At 39.0% G+C, this 14,380-nt stretch overlaps 1 pseudogene; it reads left to right on the top strand.

The window, feature by feature from the left end:
- Positions 1-13,633: 13,633 nt before the first annotated feature.
- On the top strand, positions 13,634-13,948 carry LOC149990692 (peptidyl-prolyl cis-trans isomerase A pseudogene; annotated as a pseudogene).
- The last annotated feature ends 432 nt before the right edge of the window (positions 13,949-14,380 follow it).

Below are 14,380 nucleotides of genomic sequence, written 5' to 3'. Positions count from 1 at the left end.
CTCATTTTGCTCTTTCTTCTTCCTCAGAATTGCTTTGGTTAGTCAGGGTTTTTTATGGTTTCATACAAATCTTCTAATTGTTTTTTTCTATTTCTGTGAAAAATGCCGTTGGAATTTTGAAGGGGATTACATTAAACCTATAGATGACTGTGTAAAGTCTGGACATTTTAGCAATATCAACTCTTGATCCATGAAAAAGAAGTTTATTAGAACTTAATAAAAATGACATCAAGACTAGGTTCAGAGTAAGCATTCAAGAAAAATGTGTTAATCCCTGGCTGCTGTGGCTCAGTGGATTGAGCGTCGGCCTGCGAGCCAAGTGTCGCTGGTTCGATTCCCAGTCAGGGCACATGACTAGGTTGCATGCCAGGTCCCCAGTTGGGGGTGCAAGTGAGAGGCAACCACACAGTGATGTTTCTCACCCTCTCTTTCTCCTTTCCTCTCTCTCTAAAAATAAATAAATAAACAAACAAATAAATGAATTATAAAAAAAAAAAGAAAAATGTGTTGGCAAATGAGTATATAAATGAATAAAAGACGTGAATAGCCAATTTATATGAGAGAACAAAAATAAGAAGCAAAAATGAAAAAATATTTAAATAAAAAGGATTAAGACAATCATAAGGAACCTATTAAATTAGCAATTAAAATACTTAATGAAGTTTCAGTTCAATTAGTAGCAGTATAAATTGAGACCTGTCTTTGAAAAAGTATATGCATATGTCTGTATGCTTCTGCTTGTAATTAACAGGATTTTCAATTCAAATTGACTTAAACTGAGGGGATTTATTAAATCATATAACCAAGAGTTCAGGGGTAAAGAGGATTCAAGGCACAGTTTACTCATGGTTCTATCTCTGTTTCTTTTTAATTCCTTCACCTTTGTCTGCCTCTTTGTTTTGGCTTAATCCTCAAGCTACCCGCCACCTTCACTGTTGCAAAATGGCTGGCAAAGTAATGAGGCTATATGTTTCCTCTTGAATATCTTGGGAAAGAAAGACTGCTGCCTTTTATAAGCATGGAAAGAAGTCCTGAGCTTTATACTGCTTGGGTCACCACTGAACCAATTTCTGTGGCCAGGGTAAAACCATGTCTGAGTAATTTAGGGCTGGGCTACCTCAGCTAAATACCATAGCAAAGTGGGTGGATTACTTAGATTCGCTAAGACTAATGGGGTTCACACTTGGAGGTAGTGGTAGAATCAATTCCACACATATCAACTAGTTGCTAAGAAGAGAACCACAATGTCCACTGCAGAAAGCAATTTAGACATTCTTGGGAATTTATCCTAAGAGACAAAGTCAAATGAACAAAAGCTGTATGCATCAATATTTACTTTATCTCTGCATTATGTGAATAATTGTATTACTTACAGTAGCAAACACTGTAACAACTTAAATGTGCAATTAATGAGAAATATTTAAAGAAAGTATGCTCTATAAATTAGTACTCGTGGTATATTATGTAACTATTAAAAATAATAATTGTAAAGATTATGTAATGACATGAGAATATATATATAATATTCTTACAGTATACACATATAATAAAAATTGAATACAAAAATATGTGTCTATTAATATTAGAATGGAACATGAAAAGATTAAAACAGTCATGTTTAAGTAAGAGAATTAAGGTCGATTTTTTCCTTTCTAAAATTGCTTTTTGATTTTGCTTTTACAATACATTTTAAAATCAAAAAGAGACAATACAATGATAACTGAGAAATTCCTGAGAAGCATGTGAGCTCTAACAATAACATCAGATTCAAGGTTAAGGTAGTATCTCCATCAGACCTTGGAAAAAGTTGGTATCCAACATGCCAGCCTTTCGCCATCTGCAATGCCTCTTTTTCCCTTTTGGTTTCCTTTTCCCACTTGTGTATTCCCTCCTTCACTGATCACTAGGTTTCCTCGAATCTCCAGTCATTGTCAAAAAGACCTTAGAAACTCATTTACACTGAAGTTCTCCGGTGTGAGGGTTTACAGAGTGGAGGTGGCAATGCTTAACCCAAAGAAATAAATAGGTAAGACATATTGTTCAATTTCAGAGGTGGAAAGGAGAGTCAATTTTGGTGATAGAAGAGAAGAGGACTTCCAGGACCTACTTTGTGTCTACTATCCAATTATTATTATTGTTGTTGTTGTTATTGTTATTATTATTATTAAGATTTTCTGTTTTAGAGAGAGGGGAAGGGAGGGGAAAAGAGAGGGAGAGAAACATCGATTGGTTGCCTGTCGCACAGGAACCTGGCCTGCAGCCTAGGCATGTGCCCCGACTGGAAATCAAACCAGTGACCTTTCGGTTTGCAGCCTGGTGCTCAATACACTGAGCCACACCAGCCAGGGCCAAATATTATTATTTTTATCCAACTATTTATATAATTATTAAATTCAAAATATTGTAAGAGATGTATATATGAATAAAGTTACAGATTAGAAAAAGGGATGAGGCCTGTACACAAATAACTAACAAAATGATAAAAATAAGGGGAAGGGTCTAATCAAGGAAGAAATATAAAGGCCCCATGGACATGAACAACAGGGTGGGGATTGACTGTGGGAGCAGAGGGGCGGGTGGGGCAGGGAGAGCAATGTGGGGGAAATTGGGACGGCTGTAATTGAACAACAAAATATAAAAAATGATAAAAAAAATAGTAAGTACCACAAATGGGATTAAATGATATGGGAATTCAAAAGCAGATTATTTCTAGCTGGTGATATCAGGAGAGGCTTCAAAGAGGAGGTGATTGAGCTTCTGGGGCTTCAAAGATAAGAAAGGTTAAAATATGCATAGAAAGGGGAAAAAGATTCCAGGCAGGAGTAACTGCATGAGAAAATGCACTGAGGTATATATAATAGTAGAAAGTATGAAATTTCAGTAAATCTAAACCAGCAATGATTATAAAACACTATTTCATGCAACTCTAAGATAAGATAAACACTGCCAAGCAAACAATAACTTGATGCTTTCTTTTCATTTGGAATTTTTATTCTATATTTACTGAAAGAGCTCTTTTAGACTTTAGACATAGACAAAGTGAAATAAAATAGATATAATATTCCTAAAACTTCTTCACAGTGAGTGAGGAAGAAGCCAGATGATGCAAGGCTTTATGATGCAGTCAATATTCAGAAATGTTTTCAACAATAAAATGCTAGTAGATAACTCTGATCTCATTTCTGCTGGCATGGTCATTCCTTTCATACCTGAACTCTTCCTTGACAATCTCCATGGATTACCCAACAGTCATTCATAAACAGTAAGTTGTCCCTTTTATTCTGAAAAGTAGTGGGCCAGAAAAGAGCAAAGGCAGGAAGAAATGGGATCATATGTGCTATCAAACCATGTTAATGAAGTATACCTAAAATAAGCCACAAATTAACTACATTTTATTCGTGCCACAACAATTTAGGAAGGAAATGAACACAGATTCTGCTCAACTTGGTGATTATTAATGGCCAGATGATCATATTTGAGAGATCTTGTAGTTGACTTACAAAATAAAATCCCCAGCAATATAGGAGGATCAAGAAAACCATTTTATCATCAAAATGGATATTCAAAAGGCATATATTGCTACAGGAAGGCAAGAAGAGAATTATTTGGGTTTTATAAAAATGCATAGATATGATCAATACCTCAAAATGCTTTCAAAGTTTACTATATGGTCTCTCCTCTAAAATATATGCAATATATACTTATCAAATATTGCTCAAAATAATGTACTTAACAGTTTTATTTTAACTAATCTATCATTTTATTTTAATTTCTACATAAGTGAAAGAGCAGTGCCATAAACTTGAAAATGTAATTTAGCAATTTAATAAGGACACAACAATAATTGAAAATGAATGGCTTTTAAAGATTTTATTTCCTTATTTTTAGAGAGAGGGGAAGGGAGGGAGAAACATCAATGTGTGGTTGCCTCTCACACACCCCTACCTGAGGACCCGGCCCACAACCCAGGCATGTGCCCTGAATGGGAATTGAACCAGTGACCCTTTGGTTTGCAGGCCGTCACTCAATCCACTGAGTCACATGAGCCAGAGATAAAAATGAATGGCTTTTAACTGAGTAGTATAACTCACCTACTTGGTATACTAAACAAATAATACACTAAATAGTTCCCTTTATTACTGACTTTGACTTAAAACTACAAATTATCTTTGTATGCATACTTTTTATTATTACTATTTTGTTATTGAATTGAGAGAGGGAGCAAAAAGGAGAGAGAAACATCGATAGCTTTTGCACTTATTTATGCATTCATTGGTTGATTCTTGTACGTGCCCTGTGACCTTGGTGTATGGGGACAACACTAACCAACTGAGCTACCTTGCCAGGGCCTGTATCCATACTTTTAATTTAAAATTCCAAGAACTTTTTAAAAATTGACTCAGCAGGTGTGTCTTCTTGAAAGCCGCAAGTATTCATCATTATAATGACAGATTACCACCAAAATACTATCATTGAAAAGAAATATAAGATTTTACATAAGGCTATGGAAATGAATAGATAGAAGAACAGAAATTATACTAAAATGATTCACATTCAATTTTTAAGATTCTGATTTTATATGTGATTAATCTATATAGAGAATATTCAACATAATACAATATTAAATACTCTGTCACCATCTCACAGACTGATTACAAGGTAAATTAAAGTGTCTTGAAGTCATTCTGCTAACCTTCAGACTAGCGCTTCTCATACTGTAATGTGCATGCCAAACACCTGCTGATCCTGTTTAAATGCAGATTCTGATCCAGTAAGTCTCCATGGGACCCGTGATTCTGCATTTCTAACAAGTCCCCAGGTGGTGCTCATGCTGTTGGATCACAATTTGAGCAGCAAGGCTTTAGGCTACAAGAAACTTTATATTCTGCAAGAAACTTCATGACACACATGTTTTTAGTCGCCACTTCTTTCATTTATCCTTCCAACATGCTCAACAAAAATTTTAAATGTTTCCATATTTTCTCTGAATTGAAATGTTCTCTATTCTTTATTTTTATTTATTAATGAGAAAGAGAGAGAGAAATATTGATTTTTTTTTTTTTTTGTTCTAATGAATTGAGCTACCCAGTCAGGGCCAAAATGTCCTTTATTCACATTGCTAAGTAGGAGATGCTGGCATTCGGGTCACTATCCCAATATCAAATACAGAGAAAATAATTAATAAGTACTTGTTGGCTGATTTACATTTTTTAAATAGTAGCTTGATTGAGACATAATTCACATACCATAAAACAGTGTACAATCCAGTGGTTTTTAATATAGTCACAGAGTTCTGCAAACATCACCAGCCTCTAATTCTAGAATACAGTGGTACCTTGGTACTCATGGTTAATTTGTTCCAGAACTTGTGACGAGTGCCAAAAACGATGAGAGTACCGAACAATGAAGCATTTTCTTTTGTGGGGTTGAGTTGTGACTAATACAAGTTCTAGCAAGTGTGACAAGTCCCAAACAAGCGCCAATTGTTGAAAGATTTTTTTTCTCATCAAAATATGAGTAGAGGGTTTGATGAGTTCTGAAGCTGACAAGTACTGAGGTATGACTGTATATTCAATACTCCAAAAAGATACCAGTCATTCTTCATTTCACCCTAACCCCTCCAGCTCTAGGCAACTACCAATCTACTTTCTGTCTCTGTGAATTTGCCTATTCTGGTTATGTGATCTTTTGTGACTGACTTCTCTCACTTAGCTTAATCTTTTAAATGTTCATCAATGTTGTAGCATGTATCAGTACTTCATTTCTTTTCATGGCTGATTATATTCCACTGTATGGATATACAACATTTTGTTTATCCATTCATCAGCTGATGGACATTTGAGTTATTTCCATTTTTGGTTATTATGAATAATTCTACTGCGAACATTTTTTTATACTTATGATTACAATTTATTACAGAAAAAGAATAAAAATTATCTACTGTGAACATTTACCTATAAGTTTTTGATGTGTGTATGTATGTATTCAAATCTCCTAGGTATACATGAACTCATATGTTAATGGTATTTAATTTTTTGAAGAACAGCTAAACTGTTTTCCAGAGTCATTCTCACCGGCAATATACATCGTCCGTCGGCAGCCGTCCGTCTCGAGAGACGATGGTGTAGCTTCTTAAGAGTCTATCTGCACCGCCGAGAATGGCTGTGCAGTCCGCCTCGGGAGTGACATGGTAGTATCTGTCTCCTCCCGTGTTGAATCGACATCTTGCGATGACGCTGAAGCTACAGAGCCTGGGCAGGGTAATATGGAGGGTCTGCTGTTGCCCATGCAGCAGACCCCCCCTCTCTTCGCAGCTGAAGGATCCAAGGGAAAGATGGAGTCAATACAGCTTGGCTTCAGGTGCGCCGCAGGAGTTGCCGGTGTTGACTACAATGTCAAACCGCCTTAGGGACTCCGGCTCCGGATTTTCTGTCGGGGTTTACTCCCTTAGCCTTTCCCCTGAAGAGGTATGCCGCAAGGCAGCGGAGGTTTTTTGGAGTCAGAGTTTTCCTTCTCTGATGTACCCTGACTGGAAGATCGAACCAGCGACACTTAGCTCGCAGGCCGACGCTCAATCCACTGAGCTAAACCAGCCAGGGCAATATACAATGCTTCCAATATCTCCACATCCTGGCCAACACTTGTTCTCATCAGTCTCTTTGTTATAACCTTGTTAGTGGGTATGAGGTGTATCTCATTGTGGTTTTGATTTGCGTTTCCTCAATAGCTAATGATGTTGAGCATCTTTTCAGGTGCTTATTGGCTATTTGCATATCTGATCTTTTTCTAAAGATTATTTATTTAGTTAGTTTTATTTTTAGAGAGAAAGGAAGGGAGGAGAAAGAGAGAGAGAGAGAAACATCAATGTGAGAGAGAAACATTGATTGGTTGCCTCTTGCATGCCCCCAACTGGGGACCCACAACCCAGGCATGTGCCCTGACCAGGAATCAAACTGGCAACCTTTTGGTTTGCAGACCGGTGCTCAGTCCACTGAGTCACATCAGCCAGCACGTGATTGTTATTTAAAGTTACAATTTATTAAGCACTTACCCTGTGCTGGGCCATTTTCATTCATTGTCTCATTTCAACCTCTTGCCAGCCATATGAAACAAATAACCACATTTGTAAAAAACAGCTCTTAAAAGATATAATTGACATAAAATAAGCTGCACATATTTAAAGTGTGAATTGGATGAGCTTAGGTAAATGTATATACCCTGTGAAACAATCATCACAATCAAAATATATTTATGTATCCATTATTTCTAAAAGTTTTCTTGCTCCCTTTTATAATCCCACCTTACTGACCTTTCCCATCTCCCATACCAAGCAACCACTGATCTGCTTTCTGTCATTATAGATCAGTGTGCATTTCATAGAGCTTTATATAAATAGAATCATATGGTATATACTCTGTTTTGTATGGGTTCTTTCACTCAACATAATTCATCCAAGTGGTTGTATGTGTCAACGGTCCATTCTTTTTTTTAACAACTTCATTGAGAAATAATTCACATACTATACAATTCCTTATTTACGGTATACAATTCCTCTCTTTCCAATATAATATACTATTAATTTAAAAATTTTTAAAAGTATATTTTATTGATTGTACTATTACAATTGTCACAATTTTCCCCTTTGCTCCCTCCACCTGGCACCCCCATTCCCTCCAGCAATCCCCTCCTTAGTTCATGTCCATGGGTCATTCATATAAGTTCTCTGGCTTCTCCATTTTTATACTGTTCATAACAACCCCCTATTTTGTACCTACCAATTTGTGCTTCTTAATCCCTGCACCTTTCCCCGCATTTTCCCCCTGGAACTTTCTGTGTTTCCTGGACTGGTATGTCTATTTCCCTCACCAAATTAGGGAAGTTTTCTTTCATTATTTTTTTAATTTCTTTTTTTATTATTGTTAAATTACAGTTTCAAATAAGTCTTTAATTTTTTGCTCTTCCTCTTCCCCTTCTGGGATCCCTGTGATTTGGATGTTGCTACAGTTGGAGTTGTCCCAGAGGCTCCTTATAGTATATATATATATATTTTTTTTTAATTCTTTTTTCTTCTTTCTGTTCCAGGTGAATGTTTATTTCTTCCTTGTGTTCCAAATCAGTGATTTGAATACCAGCATCATCCCCTCCACTGTTGGTTCCCTGTAGATTTTTCTTTATTTCACTTAGCGTAACCTTCATTTCTCCCTGGGTCTTCTTTATGTTGTTGTTGTATTCAATGAGCTCATAGAGCATCCTGATCACCAGTGTTTTGAACTCATCATATGATAGGTTGGCTATCTCCATTTCATTTAGTTCTTTTTCTGAGTTTTTTCCCTGTTCTTTCATTTGGGCCATATTTCTTTGTCTCCTCAATTTGGCAGCCTCCCTGTGTTTGTTTCTGTGTATTAGATAGAACTGCTTTGACTCTCTGTCTTAGTAGCTTGGCTTCTTTTGGAAAAGGCACATGTAAATTGTGTGAGGTGGACATTTAGGTAATCGCCAGTGTAGGGCAACCCACTTCACCGCTTTGTGGCTCTGTATGGTGGGGAGGGCTCAGAAAGGGAACAACGCAGCTGCCTGATTTCTGGAGGTTTTCCCAGTGCTTGATCCATTTTCAGACACTTCACTTGCTCCCCTTATATGTGACTGGTGTCCTTCCAGCTGTTGCCCTGGTGCTGATTTCCAGAGGGGCTGGGTCTTCATATGTTCTAAGTCCATGCGGGCTCTTTTACCACAGTCTCCTGAAAATCCTGCAGTTTCTTCTGCCACCCCAATTCATACTGATTTTCACAGCCAGAAGTTATAGGGACTTATGTTCTTGGTGCTGGACCCTGGGCTGGGTGGTCTGGACTGGGGCTGGGATCCCTTGCTCCCGAGTTATACCTCCCACTTTTTATACACCACACATGGGTGTGGGACCAACCATTCCCATCACTGCTCCTCACCACACTACTCTGTATCTCCATGTATTTCCACCTCTCTGCAGCTCTCATGCCTCTCCCTGTCTCTCTGTGTTTCCACCCATCCTACCCATCGGGATGAATGTGGCTTCTTTATATTCTTGGTTGTCAGACTTCCATACAGCTTGATTTTCTGACAATTCTGAGTGATATCTCTTTTGTAGCCTAGTTGTATTTTTTGCTATAGTTGTGTGCAGGAGTGAGATGTGTTTACCTATGTCTCCATCTTGACTGAAAGTCCCTAATACATTATTAATTTCTAAACTGTAGAGACTTCCCATCAAGATGGAAGTGTAGGTAAACATGCTTTGACTCCTTGTGCAACCACAGAAAGAATTACAACCAAACCTAAAAAGAAAACACACACACCCAGGAATGTACACTCAGAAACTTATAGATGAACTAAATATGGAATTCCACATGGGTGGGCTGCAGCCAACCTGGATCTTACCCAGTTGCTTAGGTTAGCTTTCCCAATAGTCTGTAGGGATCACTTACCCCCAATGAAGCCACCAGATAGTACCAAGAAGTAGTTCCTAGAGCACTGGACTCTCTGATTCTACTTAATTCATCTTTTTTTTCTTTTTCTTTTTTTTTAAGGCAAAGATAACCTTTTACTAAAGAAGTTATAGGTCTAGGGTGTGACTGCCCACCTTCACCTGCCCAGTTATGATTTTTTATAAGTATATTTTATTTATTATGTTGTTACAGTACCAATTTTTTTCTTCCCTTTGCTCCCCTCCGCCCAGTACCCGCCTTCCCTCCAGCAATCCCACCCCCCTTAGTTCATGTCCATGGGTCGTGCATATAAGTTCTTTGGCTTCATCCTTTCCTATATTATTCTTAACATCCCCCTGTCTGTTTTGTACCAACCGATTATGCTTCTTAGTCCCTGCACCATTTCCCCATTTCTCCCCCTCCCAGCTGATAACCCTCCAGATGATCCCCATACCTATGATTCTGTTCCTATTCTGGTTTGCTTAGTTGGATTTTGTTTTTATTTTTTAGATTCAGCTGTTGATAGTTGTGCGTTTGTTGTCATTTTGGTGTTCACAGTTTTGATCTTCTTTTTCTTAAGTAAGTCCCTTTGACATTTCATATAATAATAACTTAGTGATGATGAACTCCTTTAGTTTTACCTTGCCTGAGAAGCACTTCATCTGCCCTTCCATTCCAAATGAAAGCTTTGCTGGATAGAGTAATCCTGGTTGCAGGTTGCCTTTCATCCCATTGAATACTGGTTGCCAGTCCCTTCCTGCCTGCAAAGTGTCCTCTGAGAAATCTGCTGATAGTCCTATAGGCACCCCCCTGTAGGCAACTCTCCGCCTCTCTCTTGCTGCCCCCAGGGCTGTCTCTTTAACTTTCACCTTTGGCATCTCAATCATGATGCGTCCTGGTGTGGTCCCCTCTGGGTCCAGCTCACCCGGGACCCTCCATGCTTCCCAGACCTGTATGTCCATCTCCTTCACAAAATTTGGGAAGTTTTCCTCATTTTTTTCAATTCTTGCTTCCTTATTTTGCACTGATTGACTGTGTTTTTCTTCCTTATATTCCAAATCATTGATTTGAACCCTGGTTTCCTTCTGTTTCCCATTGGTTTTGTGTGGATTTTTCTTAGTTTCACTTAGCATAGCCTTCACTTCTTTTCTTATGCATTTGCCATACTCAAGCATATCTGTCAAGCCTGTGAGCATCTTTATCACCAGTGTTTTGAATTATGCATCTGTTTAGGTTGTCTATCTCTCATCTGTGAAGTTGGCTATTTCCTCATTGCTTAGTTCTCCCTCTGGAACCTTGATCCGTTCCCCCTTTTGGGCCATACTTCTCTATCTCCTCATTCTGACAGGATCCTGTGTTTGCTTGCCTCCACGTCCAAGGTAGAGCTGTTGCTCCTGTTACAGTGTAAGGGGTGAAGCCTTAGGGATTCCTCAGTACAGGGCGACCTGTTTCACCACGTTGTGGCGCTGTATGTAGGGGAGGGGTCTGAGAGGGAACAATGCTGCCTGCCCAGCATTTGCCCCTTTTCCAGGCACCTCTCCCACTTCCTCATCAGGCTGGCGCTCTTCTAGCTGCTGCCCTGGCTGTGGTTCCCAGAGTGGGTGGGTCTGTGGATGTTCTAGGACTGTGGGGGCCCTTTAAACAAGCGGACTCTACTGAAAGACTGGCAGTTTCTGCCTCCACCCCAACCCCCACTGGTCTGCACGTTCGGAAGCAATGAGGCTTGATTTTCCCCGGTGCTGGGACCATGAGCTGTGAGGTCCAGTGAGGAGCTGGGAATGCTCCCCAGGTGTCCCTTCTGACTTTCTTAAACGTGTAACTGTGCTTTCTGCCAGCCTGCCACTGCTGCCACTGCTGCCGCCACCACACCGCATCCTCTCCGCCCTGGTTCCGCCCCTCCTACCTGTCTGGATGAGTATTTGTTCTTTATCTATTTGTTTGCTGAACTTCCATGCAGTTTGATTTTCTGGAACTTCTGATTGTTTCTAGTTTTGAGGTAACTGTATTCCTTCTTAGTTGTGGATGGAGATGCAGTGTGTCTGTCTACGCCTCCATCTTGGCTGGAAGTCTATTTCTTTTTTCTGTAAGGACGGGGCCACTAATATGAAATTTGGAAACCATAATATCATTTTTTTAGCCTCCGGGACCTTTGGTTAAAATATATGTATTAGACACAGAAACAACTGGTGTTTCAACAAAAATCAAAACTTCAAACACATAGACCCCTGTCCCTATAGGCAGTATCCATAAAAGTTAAGAAGGAGCTAATGTAATAGGCATAGATCAAAACAAATACAGTAAATCCTAATTCCTGACCCTGGCTCTAAGGTCATTTATGTGATGGTCTTATTCCAGGCTCCATAGGCCTCCTGTACCCACAGTTGGAATATCAATTTGATCTCAGCTGAAGGCTCAGTGCTAGCCATAGACACAGCCTTGTCAGCAGATTTTAAGAAGCTCCACTCTAAGACTCAACATCAAATTGCTACAAGTCCTGTTCCTGCGGCTCAGTTTGTTTAAAGAGAATTCCTCCCTCCCTCATTCCCTTTCTTTCTTCTTCCCCATCAACCAACAATTTAACTCCTAGGTTTTTACCTATGTGAGATGAAAACATGTGTCTACAAAAAGACTTAAATATCAATGCACATAGAAGCTTTATTTTTAATATCTAAAAACTAGAAACAGCTCGTGTTTATCCACAGAAGAATGGATAAACAAACTATAGTATAACCATTCAATGAAATACTACTCAACAATAAAAAAGAAATAAAAACTTATACATATAACAACATTCATGCATTACAAAAAGCATCCTGAGTGAGAAAAGTTAGACAAAAAAAAAAAAAAACACAAAACACTATGTACTGTATTATTTTATTTATATGAAATTCTAGAGCAGGCAAACTCAATGGTGGAAAAGTTAGAACAATAATAGCATCTATGGATATGCTATTAATTGAATTATGTCCTCCCAAAAGACATGTTCAGGTATCTCTGAAAGAGATCTTATTTGGAAATAGGGTCTTTGAATATATAACCAAGTTTAGATAATGTCATTAAGGTGGGCCCTAATGCAATATGACTGGTATCTTTATAAGAAGAGAGACAGAGACAGACACAGACACACACAAAGAACCGTAAGTGATGGCATAGACAGAGATTGGAGTGACCTATCTATAAGCCAAGGGATGCCATCGATTGTCAGCAACAGTAGAAGCTAAAAGAAAGGAATGAAACAGATTCTTCCCCAGAATCTTCAGAGAGAATGTAGCCTGGTCAACACCTTGAGTTTGGATCTCTAGCTTCCAGAACTGTGAGATGATACGTTTCTCTCTCTCTTTTTTTAAGCCACCTAGCCTGTAAAAATTTGTTACAGTAGCCCTAGGAAATAAATACGGGGTGGGTGTGTGGAGCAGGATGGGTGGCTAGAAAAAAGCATTAGGGAACTTTCTGAGATGATGAAAATGCTGTATATTTTGATAGGGACTTGGGTTATATGAATGTATGGATTTGTCACAATTCACTAATAGGACACTTGAGATTTATGCAGGTATGAGAGTTTTACATCAAAATAAAAAGTACCATAAGTAAATATTGAATTCTAATTAGTGATATGCATGTTAAAGCATTTAAGGATAAAGTATACTGATGTCTGCAGGTTATTTTGATGGATAGAGGGAAGGATAGATAAGTATGATAAAGCAAATATAGCAAAAATGTTAACTACTGTAGAATCTAGGTGGTGGGTATTTGGTGTGTGCCCGGCACTTTTTTCAACTTGTTTGCATGTTTGAAAGTTTTCATAATAAAATGTTAAAAAAAAAAAAACTCTGCTTACTGTGTGTAAGCATCTTCAAAACCAGTTCCTTAGCCTACCACATCTCTGCTCCTTTCAACAAGACTGGAAATTCAGGAGCTGCTGTAGTCTAAAAACATTTCACAATTCAGAAAATTGAGCCACACGGTAATTCAATGACTTGCCCAAAGTCACACATCAAGGCCTTGTAGATGTCACCATCCTGGAGCTTCCTGTGCCCAGCCTGGTAAACCCCACTGTGTTCTTCGACATCACTGCTGACCAAGTTCCAAAGACAGCTGAAAACTTTTGTTCCCTGAGCACTGGGGAGAAAGGATTTGGTTATAAAGTTTCCTGCTTTCACAGAAGTATTCTGGGATTTATGTGCCAGGGTGGGGACTTCACAGACCACAATGGCACAGGCAGCAAGTCCATCTACGGGGAGAAATTCGATGATGAGAATTTCATCCTGAAGTACACAGGTCCTGGCATCTTCTCCATGGCGAATGCTGGACCCAACACAAACGGTTCCCAGTTCTTCATCTGCATGGCCAAGACTGAGTGGCTGGATGGCAAGCATGTGGTCTTCGGCCAGGTGAAAGACGGCATGGGTGTTGTGACAGCCATGGAGCACTATGGGTCCAGGAATGGCAAGACCAGCAAGAAGATCACCATTACTGACTGTGGACAACTCTAATAACTTTGACTTTTGTTTTATCTTTACCACCAGACCATTCCTTCTGTAGCTCAGGAGAGCACCGCTTCACCCCTCTCTGCTTGGAATGTTCTGTAATCTTCATGCTCTCACCTCAGTTCACTGGGTTCCATATTTTCCTTATCCCTTCCAAGTCTAGCTGGATTGCAGAGTTAAGTTTATGATTATGAAATAAAAACTAAACAAAAAACAAACAAAAAAGTCACACATCGAGTAACAGAGTTAAGGCAAGGCTATTTTTTTCCCCCAACTTTGCAAGGCTTAGTCGTCATTATATACCCAGAACCTAGCCCAATGCCTACATGTTGAAATTTCAAGATGAATGAAAAGCTGCAAAGCTGTGTTCTTGACCACTCTGCACATACCTTGTCCTAAGGTTCAGGCCTTCCTTGGGCCTCAGTTCTGGTTACTGGA

This window comes from Furipterus horrens, unplaced genomic scaffold (assembly GCF_987537825.1).
Source record: "Furipterus horrens unplaced genomic scaffold, mFurHor1.1.pri manual_scaffold_17, whole genome shotgun sequence".
In the NCBI taxonomy this organism is placed as follows: domain Eukaryota; kingdom Metazoa; phylum Chordata; class Mammalia; order Chiroptera; family Furipteridae; genus Furipterus; species Furipterus horrens.
The sequence above is the reverse complement of the archived record's forward strand: the minus strand, read 5'-3'. Positions and strand labels throughout refer to the sequence as shown.